Source organism: Enhydra lutris, unplaced genomic scaffold (assembly GCF_002288905.1).
Source record: "Enhydra lutris kenyoni isolate GAN:26980312 unplaced genomic scaffold, ASM228890v2 scaffoldscaffold23, whole genome shotgun sequence".
NCBI lineage: Eukaryota > Metazoa > Chordata > Mammalia > Carnivora > Mustelidae > Enhydra > Enhydra lutris.
This window is the reverse complement of record NW_019154107.1, coordinates 2,327,006-2,341,890: the sequence shown is the minus strand read 5'-3', so window position 1 is coordinate 2,341,890 and position 14,885 is coordinate 2,327,006.

The following is a 14,885-nucleotide window of genomic DNA, read 5'->3' as shown; positions in this document are numbered from 1 at the left end:
GCAGGGAACCTGCTTGAAAGATTCTCTCCCTCTGTACCTCCCCATCCTCTTCCCCCTCCTCCTGCTGATGCATGTTCTCTCTCTCTCTCTCTCTCTCTCTCTCTCTCTTTCTCAAAATAAATAAATAAATCTTTAAAAGAAAACAAAGTCTGAGTAGCACTGATACAAAAGGCTGAAGAAAAATAGTTCCCACCTGGGCATCAGTGATGGGGTCTTTCTGGAAGGAATTCAGTGGGTTCAGAGAAAGACCCCCCAAAATACAGCCATTTGCACGTAGATATCTTAAATATGGGTCATACCATTTCACTCCACAATCAGAGGTAACTTTTAAGAAAAGACAGCTCATTTGTTCTGGCTTCATATGTCAGGTTTGTCCCCATCCCCTGGGCTTATCTTCCCAGGGGGAAGAAGCACTCATACTGGGCAAAAAGGGATGAATGAAAGGCCTGAGCATTAGGTACCAGGGGTTGGGCCTGAGGTGGCTACGTCACATACCTGCCAACTCATACTCTAGGCCCTTTTGAATCACATACCCCAAAACAGCGACCTAGTATGGAAAAAATAAAAACACTACTTCCTGGAGCCAGGATTTCTATAGCAGAATTCTGAATCTATCTTCTAACACCTATCTATCTTCTAACTCATCCTCAGCAGGACTGAGCATGCTTGCTGAGAGGACGGGCTCTGGGTTCAAGTGCTAGCTCCATCACTTACTGTATGGCCTTAGACAAATAATTGAACTGCTCAAGCCCTCGCTTTCCACATCTGTAAACCCAGCCCTAGTAACAGCTCCTATCTCATGGAGTGACTATGAGGTTAATCAGCTAATATGAGGAAAGCATTGCTAACAATGCCTGGTGCGTACTAAGAACTCAGGAAGTAACAGCTACTGTTCCCTTCTTCATTGCTAGAATTGCTAGTATTATTACCAGCGATCTGCTTTTGATTTAACATTCATTAGCACTCTCTGAGGAGAGCCGGTCAACCAGTTCCATATGGACACCATCCCCAACTGGTTTTTATCCTGTCCGTGATTCCCCATCTTATCAGGAAATGGGAGTTTTATGACAAAGAGGATGAAAACCCAGTTGTAAAGCCTCCATGCCATCACAGCCTGAAGCTGCCAGGGCACTCACCCGGTGGGACTCAGTGGCTCCATGCTGCTTGCTGGCCAACTCTTCTTTCCTGTCTAAGTACCCAGAAACCACTCGATTTAATAATTCATTCTAGAATGTTTGAGTGAATTCAATTTCGAGTTTGAGGTTAGAGTTTTTGGGAAATTCGGACATTTTCCCTTTTCCAGTCTTTGAGCTCTCCTCTTCCCATAATTCCTCAGAATTACCAGCGGTTGCTCAGCAATTTCATCTGCATTAGTCTAAATCCTCTTGGATCGTCATTTTTCTATGTCAGAAGACATAAATCCATTTATAGCAGCTTGTGGCTCTCTGATGATCTCCTCACTTATCTTTGCTTTCAATTCCTCTTAACCAAATGTGTTCCGACCTTTCTGTGCTCTATCGCCCACCAACATGACCCCGTCAGACTCAGGCAGCCAGGCTAATTCCATTTGCATTCTTGGTGAGTCAGGGATAAATTGAAAGACCGATCCCCCAAAGAGTTAGCTTTTCTTGACCAAACCTGGATTCATCTGGGGTTGAAATAGTTCTGATAATAATTTTACAGGTTTGTATTTGTTCTTTTATAAACTAGAGAATGTTGGATAGAGGCTTGGGCCTAAAGCTGAGGACAGAGAAGTAGGAAGTAGCTCCACATTCTGAAGAAAGCTGTGAACTCCTGAGACCAGTCAGCCCACCAAATGGGCCCCACTCCCATGGCACAAGTCCCTCCAGCCTCTATAAGTTGAGTACTGGGAATGAGCCACACAAGTTACGGGGTAATCAGCCTGTGAGGGATCACGGAGTGATAAGTGCATTCTCTTTCACTTCCACCGGGCAAGGCAAAGATTAAACACAGAATTACCCCATGACTCAGCAGTTCCACTCCTGGGTGTATACCCAAGAGAAATGAAAACACGTGCTCACGCCAAACTTATACATGAACGCTCATGGCAACATTATTCACAGCAGCCAGAAAGTAGAAAGAAACTGAATGTCCATCAGCAGATGAGATAAATACAATGTGGTACGCCCATGCAAGGGAATTTTGTTTGGCCATGAGAAGGAAGGAAGTGCTGACACCTGCTACAACATGGATAAACTTGAAAACGTCATGCTAAGCGAAAGAAGCCAGGCACAAAGGATCACATATTGTGTGATTACATTTCTTTTTTTTTTTTAAGATTTTTATTTATTTATTAGACAGACAGAGATCACAAGTAGGCAGAGAGGCAGGCAGAGAGAGAGATTGGAGGAAGCAGGCTCCCCACTGAGCAGAGAGCCCGATGCGGGGCTCGATCCCAGAACACTGGGATCATGACCCGAGCCGAAGGCAGAGGCTTTAACCCACTGAGCCACCCAGGCGCCCCTGTGTGATTACATTTCTATAAAATGGCCAGAAAAGGCAACTGCATAAAGACAGAAAACAGATTCGTGCTTGCCAGAGGCTGGGGGGGCAGGGAGGGAATGGTGGGAGGACTGAAGAGATGATGGCTAAACAGTATAGGGTTTCTTTTTAGGGTGATGAAAACGTTCTAAAATTGAGTGTGGCGATGGTTGCCCAAGTCTGTGAACATATTAAAAGCCACTAAATTGTACACGTTAAATGAGAGAACTGTATGGTATCTCAGTAAAGCTGTTACCAAAAAAGAAGACGAAAAGGAGGAGGAGGCATGGATCGCCCCCCTTCTCCAGCTGGATACTCGCTAAAGGGCAGAAACTGCAGACCCATCCTAGTGTGCACAGCAGAGCGTGCTGAGGGATGGGTGGGACTTCGGGGGCTTCTGCGAACAGGGAAGCTGGTGCCTGCTTCTAGCCTGGCAGTATAGAAAGGGGTAAGGCAGGGAACATGCTGAACAGCACACCTAGAATGACAGTGAAGAGGGCTATGGCAGACGTGCCGGCGCGCCACAATCTGGCAAAGCAAGAAATGTGTGTATTTCCTACAGGCCGAGGAGACACTGAGGAAGAAGGTATCTGGGCTTAAGCAACCGTGCCAGCATCCCACTCAAGAGGGCTGCCCGCTAGACATAGGCACCCCCAGCAGCAGGAGGTGTGGGGCATGCACCTAAGTAGCAGCCAAGGGAAAGGAAGGAAAAGAAGCTGAGCCAGCGCTCCCCAATTGGGGACCTATATAGTGGGGAGGCCTGTGGGGCTCTCTACTACAATACTTCTCAGCCTTGCTGTGCCCTTGTGGGTCATCCGGGCATTAGTATGCAAGTTCTGATTCAGCGAGTCTGGGATAGGGCTCTGCCTTTTTCTTTTTTCTTTTTTTTAAGATTCATTTATTTGTCAGACAGAGAGAGAGCACAAGGGGGTGGCAGGCAGAGGGAAATGCAGGCTCCCTGCTCAGCAAGGAGCCTGATGTGGGACTTCATCCCAGGACCTTGGGATCATGACCTGAGCCCAAGGCAGGTGCTTAATCCACTGAACCACCCAGACATCCCAAGGGGGCTTTGCATTTCTAACAGGATCCCTGGTGGTTTGGGTTCCGTTGGTTGTGGACCACCCTGGAGTGGCAAAGCTCTTAATCTCTAGTTCTCAGATTCTTTGGTCTCAGGATCCTTTCACACTCTTAAAAATTATTGAGATCCCAGAGAGCTTTTGTTCATATGACTTATAGTTATTGAGAATTACTGTACTCAAATTTGAAACAGAATTTTTTATATTTATTTACAGCTTCATTTAAAAGTAACATTAAAGCCCATTACATGCTTGCATAAATAACACATTTTTTAATAAAAATTAGCTCTACCTTCCAAAAAAAAAGTGACTGGCATTGTTTTTAATTTTTGCAAATCTCTGACTTAACAGAAGGCAACTGGGTCCTCATATCAGCCTTTGCATTCACTTTGTTGTCTCATGCAGATATGTAGTTAGAAAAGGGATGAGTTTTTGTATCCTGTGGATAAATACCTAGTAGTGCAATTGCTGCTGTAGGAAACAAACTGAGGGTTGCTGGAGGAGAGGTCAGTGGGGGGATGGGGTAACTGGGGGATGGGCATTAAGGAGGGCATGTGATGTAGTGAGCACTGGGTGTTACATGCAACTGATGAATCACTAAATTCTATCTCTGAAACCAATAATACACTGTATGTTAACTAAATTGAATTTAAATTAAAAATTTTTAAAATTAGGGGCGCCTGTGTGGCTCAGTGGGTTAAGCCGCTGCCTTCAGCTCAGGTCATGATCTCAGGGTCCTGGGATTGAGTCTTGCATCGGGCTCTTGCTCAGCAGGGAGACTGCTTCCCCCTCTCCCTCTGCCTACTTGTGATCTCTCTCTCTCTCTGTGTGTCAAATAAATAAATAAAATCTTTAAAAAAATTTTTTTAATTATAAACTAAATTTTTTTTAAAAGATGAGATTTAATGACCTCAGGTAATTATAAATGCTTTTCTTTGATACTACACTAAAACTTGATAGATATTTTCTTAAAGGTTTGTCACAATATGAAATTCCAAGTCATAACAACTAAATTTTTATATTCTGTCACATTAAAACCCATTGGTCTGCCTTGTACTTTTCATAGATCTTTTCCCCATACACAATGTTACAAAATCACGCATTGACAATTCCAAAATATTGGTTCATTGCATTATACAGATGTTCCAAATGTTCACACATTTTGTTGTATAATTTCAAAAAGTCAGGTGTTAATATCACCACTGATCTCACCAGTCAGCACACCAGAAGAGTTTTCAAAAACTCAGAAGCTTTCATGCTCACAATGGTGAATACAAGTTTTACAGAACTTTCATTTTTGCTTGCAACGTCAAGTTTTATCATTGACAATAGTTTGTTGTTTTGTTCTGTTTTGTTTTTGTAGCAGTTGTAATGGCGGGCTTACTTCAATCATTCACAAGAAAATGGTGCTAAATAATCATAGTGTGTCTGTCAGGAATTATTCTAAGTGAAAATGATTTTCCATGAAAATTTTCCACAGCTAGTTGAGCTCGCAACTCAGACACATAATTTTTCTCAAAACAATCATCATATTTCAGTGTGCAACAGAAGTGCTTTATGCATACTTAACCATTTTATCACACAGAATATTAAAAAGGCATATACTCAAGAGGTCAAGACCTAACATAATTAGTAATTTTTACTGTCCCATCAAGGCCAATCTTAGATTGGATTCCATTTCATTTTGTTACCAAAAGTGACAGCAATGAAGAATACTATGGCTGGGGTGCCTGGGTGGCTCAGTAAGTTAAGTGTCTATCTTTGGCTTAGATCATGATCCCAGGGTTCTGGGATCAAGTCCTGCATCAGGCTTCCTGCTCAGTGGGGAGACCACTCCTCCCTCTGCCCTTCCCCCCCACTCATGCTCACACTCTCTTGCTCTCTCCCTCTCTCTCTCATGCACGTGTGAGCAAAAATAAATAAAATCTTTTTAAAATAATAGCACAGCTGTTAGTACAGTTTGGTGCTACTGTTTTGGTTCATGCTAAGGCTCAGGAAGTTTTACCAAACATTGCTTGTGAACTATCATTATAAATACCTACACAGTGAAAAAGACAAATTAGATCTCAGTATTAGTATGAAAACAGTTTTGACCTTGCAGGCCAAAGAAAGGGTCTCTGAGAACCACTACCCTAAAAGGAACTCACTATGTGTCCCATAAAATGTCAGCATTTGGAAGGCTGCCACCAGAGGTTAGAGAGACCCAGCAGTGGGTACCAAAGAAGCCACAGCAACCAAGAGAAAGAACAACAATCATAGCCCATTTAGTAAAGAGACCCTTGTTTCCTTTTCTTCTCCCACCACCCCTTAGCCAACATACTCGGTGAGCTAGGCCTTGAAGAGAGGGGAGGATAGATTTTAGAGCTAGACCAGACCACTCCAACACAGCTCAACCTTAGGCTTGGACATGGAGAGGAAACGAGATTGAGATCAAAGTTGAGATTGAAATTTTAAAATGGACTGGACTTCTAAAAATCAGAAGTGACCAGAAAGTTATGGAATTTGCCCAAGATGTTATTAAGAAAACAGGAAGGGCAATAAGACAGAGCACAGTTGGAAGCAGAGATTAAAGCTAAATAAAACACTTTCATGTTTCTATCCCCACTGAGTCGAAACTCTTCATTAAACAGTTATGTCTAGTCCCCCTTCCACTTATAATACATACATATTTGAGCTAATTGAAAAGCTCTCTGTGTGACATGCCATATTCCTTTTCTTCCTTGTCAACATCATATCATTCATCTGTTCACCAGTTTGATTGACTGCCTGCTGCGCCAAGCCAAAGGGCTTGGAAAACACAGATGGATATTGTTGGTGGAGCTTACATTTGTAATTGTTACTTTTTAAAGCTTCTTTTCAATTAACCATGCAGGTTCAGCTGCAAAGAATGCTGGGATCTAGGAGCAAAATAACAGGGTTCAGTAGAGCTTGGCTAAATATTCTAAGTGGTCCAGTAAGGCTGGTCCCAAGGAGCATGACCAGCAATCTATATTATAGTGTTCCAGTGCCTGTACAGCAGGCTCCAAGAGTCAGTTATCTGATAATCTAGTGGGCAGGAACCCAAGAGCAGAAATCTCTGGGCAAGATAACTAAGAGTGGCAATGTCTTGATTTCAGTGGGATCTAGGAGGAATCCAATCTCAGCTGGGAGCTGGAAGCACAAGGGACAAAGTCCCACTCCTTCACAAAAGGGGACCTGATGAGGGCTTCCCAGGAGTAGGGTCTTTCCTGGTCAGATGAGCTGCTGTTCACCTGGGAACTTCTGTAGTAGGAACAACAACTAGCTAGAATGGACACTCTAGATTGGATTCGGAACAAAGAGCATCAGTTCAATGGGTATGTGGCTGCTACCTGCTGAGCTCTTTGAAGGGTGTGTTCCAAGTCCAATTTAAAACCATTAAAGTCTCTATACTCTGAAAAGACATGTAATGTAGAGTAAAAAGAACACTAAAGTAAAAAATAATTATAACAGAAAAATAAGTATAAAGAACAAAGTTCTGCTCTACCCATTATTTCTTCTTCAAAGTTGTCTCAATATCCAAGTCCTTCAAATGAGTGTGTGTGTGTGTGTGTGTGTGTGTGTGTACAGGTATGTGTGTGTGTGCACACACCATAATTTCATGTTTCATCTGCCTCAGGGGTCATGTATACTGGCCTGTCCCCAGCTCTACAGAGAATGTCAAGGGCATGAGATTAAAAACTCTGGCATGAACCACTGGAAATCATGTGATTAACCCCGAATGGGCCTTCAGTCTCATTACCCCCTCTCATCATGCCCTCAGCCTGTTCCTTCACCTGTCTGACTTTATTTTGGTTCCACACTTCCAGTTTGTGACCCAACAACTGCAGCTCAACACTCACTGGTCCAATTTCATTCCTTGACTTTTATTTCTCCACTCATGGTACTCTCTTGAGACAGCTTTTTTTTTTTTTTTAAGATTTTATTTATTTATTTGACAGAGAGAGAGAGATCACAAGTAGGCAGAGGGGCAGGCAGAGAGAGGGGGAAGCAGGCTCACCGCCGAGCAGAGAGCCCGATGCGGGGCTCGATCCCAGGACCCTGAGATCACGACCTGAGCCGAAGGCAGAGGGTTAACCCACTGAGCCACCCAGGCGCCCCTTGAGACAGCTTTTTGAGGAATGGGCCCCTTCAGTGCCTCCAAATCCCCTTCATACCCACCCTGACTTCCAAGGGAGACCTAGCTGGGCACCATCTGGCTTCCCACCCCCTACCCCTGCTGGACCCTGGAGGAAAGAGGTCAAGCAGGTAAAACCTCCTTCTCATTCTCCATCTCTCTCCCCAAGCAATAGTCATAAGACTTGAGGGCAATGGAAAGTCTCTAGAAAATGGTAGAAAAATTAAAAAAAAAAAAAGAATGGTAATAGCCTTTCATTTAATTATCATTATATTCTCAGAACAGAACTTCTCAAAACTTTGGATGTTGTGCTGTGTGCACCAAGTCATCTTAGGGTGCTTGTTAAAAATGCAGATTGCTGGGCTCAACTCCAGACCAACTGTCCTAGTTTGAGTTCCCCCAGAGGCAGACCCTGGGATGAGGATTCAATTGCTGAAAGTTGATTTGGGAGGTGGTCCTAGGAAACACAAGTAGGGGAGAGTGGGGAAGTGAGACAGGGAAGGGAAGACAGTCAATAAAAGATGTACTCTCATGCCATTTACCACTGTGAGCAACTTGAGCTTAATCCCTCTAGGGAACTTTGGGAACAGTATAGTACATGCATCTCAGAATTAGGCCACTGAGGAAGAGAGGGAGTTCTGTTTGGATACCACTTCCCCTCAGTCATCAACTGAAGCTACACTTGGGTGGCCTTAATTCCCTGATACTTCCGATCTGCAAAAATCAGAGCCCTGTGGCAAAAAGATGAAGTTCCCAGGAGTTGATGGTCAGGTTGGGGTACACCATAATGATGAGGGTTGAAAAAAATGAACAGGGGCCCGACATCATCTGCTACACCAACTAAATCAACATGTCTGTGTGGGGTGCTAGAATATACATCTTGAATAAAATCCTCATGCTACATTTGGAGAACACAGGATGTTAAGAAAACGTATAAGTGGGACTGGATTTCTAATTTCTTAATGGTTTCTGTGAATAAGAAGACACTTCTACCCTATCATCCCTCCTCCAGCAAAAAAAAAAAAAAAAAAATCTAATTTTAGTAAGCCTTCTTTTTCTTATGATGAAAGCACAAAATTTGAGTCTACCACTCACCATTATAATCCCTGGGCTAAATTTCCATTTTGTGCCAAGGGAGCTATTTTAGACAAACCCTGTGAACTTAAATAGAGAAAGTGATTCATTGGCATGTAAGGTCCATTTCATGTTGATGTCAGGATGGAGAAATCGGATGGTGCTAAATGTTCTCTCAGGTCAATACTTGATGACTTCATGGCTTTCACCAGAGTTTTTAATGGTTCGACATTTAGCACTCAAGTCCAGGGCTTTTTGCCAGCTCTTTGTGAAGGGAGAAGCAGGGGGAGATGCTACTGAAAGGTTTTTTTCTAAAGGTTAGTTAATGCACTAGGGCATGGATTTCATTACATGCTCACATAACACTGAGTGGCAGGACATATAGTAGGCAATCTAAAAATAATTACTGCTCAGATGTCGATTAACCAAGGGTTGGCCATTAGCCGGACTTTGGAAATGCGAAGCTAGAGATTGAGAGAGTAGGTTCTTGGGACACCAATCTTCGATCTTCGACAAGGCTGCAGGTTGGGAGGGAAGAAAATCAAATTCCTGCTCCTGAAGTTCTCACTCACTTTCCCTTTTATCCATAATCTCAAGCTACCCCACATCCACAGGAGTTGCAAAGCGCTAATAGAAGGCTGTCGTAGTCCTTCTTCGCTACGGTCAGGAGCCATTTTATGTACGATAAACATCAATGTAGATTACCATTATCACTTATCTGTGGGAGCTGCTCTGCTCTTGCTGTAATACTCCTCTGCCTGAAAAAGTGCAACAGTTGAGCAGAGACCAAGGGAAGAAAGAAAAACTAGCTCAGGGTGTGGAGCTGAAGAGAATCAATCAGAAATGCTCAGGAAAGGCAGAGAAGTGAGTACATATAACTGGAGCGAGCATCCTGAGTTTCCACCCTCTGCCAAAGTATTCTCCATACTCTCTTTTCTTACCTGTTTCTCCTTCCTTCTGCGCACTTCCCCACCCTACCCTTGAGAGTTCCTGGAGGGCAGATCTAAGATCTGCTCATTCTTGAATTCTCTCTGCCTGGTATACCGGAAGCTCAGACTGCATTTTGGTTGGGTGAATATCTGAACAAGAATTCTTTTTCAAAAGAGACTAGTAATGCCAGAAAGTAAGGAAGTGCCAAGAGAAAAGAAAAGAGAGAGAAAGGGAAAAAGAAAGAAAGAGAAGAAAAGAAGGAGGAAGGGAGGGATGGGGGAAGGAAGGAAGGAACTGAACGAGCTCCCAGTGGCCAAAGCTGGAACAATGTGAAAAACACAATAAATAAAATAGTACTGGATTATAAGTCAAAATAGAAAATAAATATCCACGAGTCCATACTGACACAAATGAATGATTGAACAAATTAGTAAATGGGGAGAAGAAAGAAATCTTCCATGCAGAAGAATTGAAATTAAATTTTGTAAACACTCCATCCTCAAGGAAATGGACCATAGCTTCCCACGCTTTAAATGTGAGCTGCGGGGGTGCCTGGGTGGCTCAGTGGGTTAAGCCTCTGCCTTCGGCTCAGGTCATGATCTCAGGGTCCTGGGATCGAGCCCCGCATCGGACTCTCTGCTCGGTGGGGAGCTTGCTTCTCCCTCTCTCTCTGCCTGCCTCTCTGCCTGCTTGTGATCTCTCTCTCCGTCAAATAAATAAACAAAATCTTTAAAAAAAAAATGTGAGCTGCGTAGAGTGACTTCCATTCAAAGAGGGCAGTATGGAAAAAGGGGCAGAGTAACCTTGCAGTGGAGAGACCTGACAAACACTATCTTGACCGAGATTAACATCAGAAGTCATCAGTTATGTTGATAGCATGTACCCTTGATATGTGATGAAAATGGCACTTCGCCTCTGTGGCCTTCCTCCCCAAACCCACAATCCCACTTCAATTGTGAGAAAAAACATCAGACAAATCCCAGTAGTGGGGCATCCTATAAAGTACCTGGCCAGTACCCCTCAAGCCTGTCAGGGTGGTCAAGAAACAAGGATGATCTGAGAAACTGTCCCAGCCAAGAGGAGCCTAAGGAGATGTAACAATGAAATGTCATGTAGTATCCTGGATGGGATCCTGGAAAAAGGGCCATTAGGGGTAAACTAAAGAAATCTGAAGAAAATATGGGCTTTAGTTAATAAAAATGTATCCATTTTGGTTCGTGAATCTTAACAAACGTGTCATGCTAATGTGAGGTGTTAACAATAGGGGAAATTGTGCAAGGTAGTGGGGCCAAGGAGGGTATGTGGGAACTAGCTGTGTATCTGTACTATCTGATCACTTTCTCTGCAATAAAAAGTGTTCAAAAACATACAATCTATTAAAAACAGAGAGCGAACAGGGAAGAAGGGAGGGAGAAAAGAAGGGAAGGAAAGAAGGAAGGAAAGGAAAGGAAAGGGAAGGGAAGAGAAGGGAAGGGAAGGGAAGATACAGGGTTTAACTCTGTAATGTAAGCCACAGGCAGGCCTGCTACAGAAAACCTGGAAAGAACCATCAGTGAAAAACTCCTAGGCAAAGCTAAGAGGCAGTTGCTCCTGTGGTGCTCCAGCAAGAATTTTGGGGACCAAACCTAGACTTTAGGCTTGAGTGAAGGGGCTTGCTGAGTACCAGACTACTGCCTTATATGGTTGTACAAGTTTCTGCATGGTTCTGTGGCTGGAGTTCCAACAGCAATGGGCTTACAACTCTGGGCACCTCTGGCCTAGGGGACATCTCACTTTTTTCAGGCTTCCGGGATCACTAAAAAAAAAAAAAAAAGGAAGACAAGTGACAGGGAGTTGCATCTATGTCCCTGCCTTCTTATCTTGTATATATCATTTGCACAGTTTTTAACTGCTTTGGGGGAAAAAAACAAGTTAAAGCAACTTTGATATGAGCTCAGGTCATCAATCTCACCCATCTCTGCCACCCAGACCAGAATCTGGCCCAGGGCCTCTGTAATCATGGGCTAGTTTAGACCTGGGGTGGCCCTACCCAGTAAATACTTCTGTCTTCTTCTATGTCGAAAATCTGGCCTGCCCAGTTAGCTAATTTATCCAGAACCTTCTGGGTGCTGGCGTGCTATACATGTTATTGCGGTAATGCTTCTATTCTCTTTCCCACCTGGAGTAAGAGAATTGAAAGTTCTAGGAGGCGTTGTGATCACACCATTAAGGGCAGAGTTGATCTTTACACTTCCTCCCTGGGGGCACAGCAGAGTGGACAAGTAGTAATGACAAGAGACCTCAAGCCCCTGGTAGTCTCACAACTTCTACTCACAGTTCTACTCCTTTCTGCTCCACTACACCAGGGAAAAACCCAGGTCAGCAAAATAGCCTCACACAGTAGTTAGCATATCTATGATCAGGAGTTGGAGGCTTTCAGTTTTATTCCAGTTCTGCCACTGACTGTTTAGAACATCCCTCTGTTGTTGATACTGACCGACACTCCATGGTGGTAACAGCACAGAAAACACTGACAAATTGGTCATGTCTCTTTGTTCCATTCATTTTCATCATAACTAACATTCATATGGCAGTGTTCACATAAAGCTTTATCTCACTGGATTTTCAAAAGAATTCTCTGAGATAACCAAAACAGTTTCACTGTCTCTGTGTCGCAGAGGGCAGAGCCAAGGCTCAGAGAAATTCAGCAACTGGTTACAAACTACTGTGGCAAGCAAGGGAGTAAGGGTGAGGGGAGCTTTGCAAATGGTGCAATAGTGTTTCCTATGGCGTCCTTCCTGCTCCTCTTAAGAGTTTCATAGATTGGATTTCTTTAAATCTCAGATTCTCATAAGTCTACGAATCGGGGTCATTGTTAAAAATAAAGAAACAGGTTCAAAGTTACTTGCCCACTATCACATGGCTAAGAAGATCTCAGCAGATGAAGAATGAGACCTAACGAGACAACAGAACTCCTGTTCTTCACGGTCAATCATGGTCCTTTCCTAAAGTCACACTCTTCCTGGGCGATGGCCTTCACACCTCCAACGCGTTAACCATCAAATCCGCCTCCAGCCCAGACTTCCCCTGAGCTTCAGATCTGTGTAGACAACCGCCTGCTGGAAACTTCCACTTGAGTGGCCCATACGCACCTTCAGACCAACATATCCTAACTTGACCTTATTATACATCTCCAAACCTGCTCCTCCTTCTGGACTTCCAGCTGCATTTAGCACCACAGTCCAGTCTATTGCCCAAGTTAGAAACACGGGAGTCCCATTACAGCCTACCCTCTCCCTCAGCCCCAGTCTCAGCTGGTAAACCTTCTCAGTCTTTCTCCTAAACATGCCTCCAACTGCTCTGCTGCTTTGTGTCCCCTGCATCTCTCAATCCTTTATCTTCTCCAAAAGATTCTCTGATTCTCCAATTGCCCGGAGTCCCACCCCACCCCTCGAAGTCCTCTCTGCCTGGCCAAGCGGTGCTCCAAGATTGGGCTCTGCCCTACCGCACGCAGCTCCAGCTTCACTGCCCTCACTTCATTGATCCTAGCCAACGCCCGGCACACAGTAGGCGCACCATAGATGTGCGGTGAAGTACGCTGGAGTTCCTCATCACGGAATGGTAGACGCACGGACGGGAACTTAGAGCCAGTCGGGTCCACTCCAAACCCTCATTTCACAGATAATGATATCAAGACTCAGGGAGGATATAACTTGCTGAGCTACATAACTACTTGGCGGCCATGGTAATAAATAGATTCAAATCTCCTGAACAGATTCACTCCTTTATCAGCTCTTTCCATGATTCCTCACTGCCTCTCAGACTCAAAGTAGAAAAGCCATCGCACCTGTCATTGTCTCTGTTTCCACTCATAGACAACGGAAATTACTAAGGCCTTCCCTTTCTACAACATAGGGATTTTATTGAACTATGGTTGAATGTTGTCTGTAAAAACGCTTTGAGTTCAGAGGAGAGATACACCACAGGCAAGACTCAACAGCCCACCACTTAGATTCAGCTTCTCATTTTGCTCTCTCACTTCCTCTATTGACTTTTCCTCCCTGGCAGACTGCAGACTGGCGGAAGCTGGAGGAGAAAGAGATTTGCCATTTCCTCTTGCACTCCGACTCCACTTAAGTAAGGAGAAAGGTACTGTAAATAGAATAAGTTAAAGGTTCCTATATAGCAGAATGAAAAATATTGTCATTGATTATAAATTCAAAATGGGAAGACGAGGAGGCTCCAGTCTGCAGTCTTGCTTGCGGTGATTTCTGGCACTACTCAGGAAGCACACACCCATGTATAAAACCTAAATGTTTTCAAATTCTGACATACTTTAAAAAGGGGGAGAAGGGTTAGCTTGAAAAATAGCAGTGCCTTAAAAGACAAAGAAAGGCTACAGAAATGTTCCCAGATTAAAGGAGTCTAAGGTGACATGACAACTAAATGCAGTATCTGACCCTATATTGGATCCTGTAGGCGAGGGGAAAATGCCATTAAGGACATTATTGGGTCAATTGACAAAAGTGGGATGAGAACAAATTACTGATCCAAATATGTTGTATCAGTATTAAGTTGCCTGAAGTTGATCACTTTTTTGTGGTTAGGTAACAGACTATCTCTATTCTTAGGAAACACACACTGAAGTATTTGAGGGTAAAGTCTCATGTAAGGGCCTATGTAAGTTACCTTCAAATGGCTCAGGAAATCATCGTGCGTGTATGTGCGTATGCATGTGCGTGCGTGCGTGTGCGTGCGTGTGTGTGTGTGTGTGTGTACGGATAAAGAGAAAATCATGATAGATAGATAAATATAGAGGAAATGAGGTAAAATATTTATAACGAACAAGTGAATCTAGGCAAAGCATTTGCAGATATTATTTACACTATTTTTATTCCTGCAACTTTTCTGTAAGTTCAAAATTATTTCTGAATAAGATTTTTAGATTTTCTTTTAAAAAGATTTTATTTTTAAGTAATCTCTACACCCAGTGTGGGGCTGGAACTTACAACCCCAAGATCAAGAGTTGCATGCTGTACTGACTGAGCCAGCCAGGTGCCCCTAAATATGTTTTTTAAAATTACCTGTGAACAAGGGGCCCCTGGGTGGCTCAGTTGGTTAAGCATCCGACTGTTGATTTTGGCTCAGGTCATGATCTCAGGGTCGTAGAGTCGAGCCCCGTGCTGAAT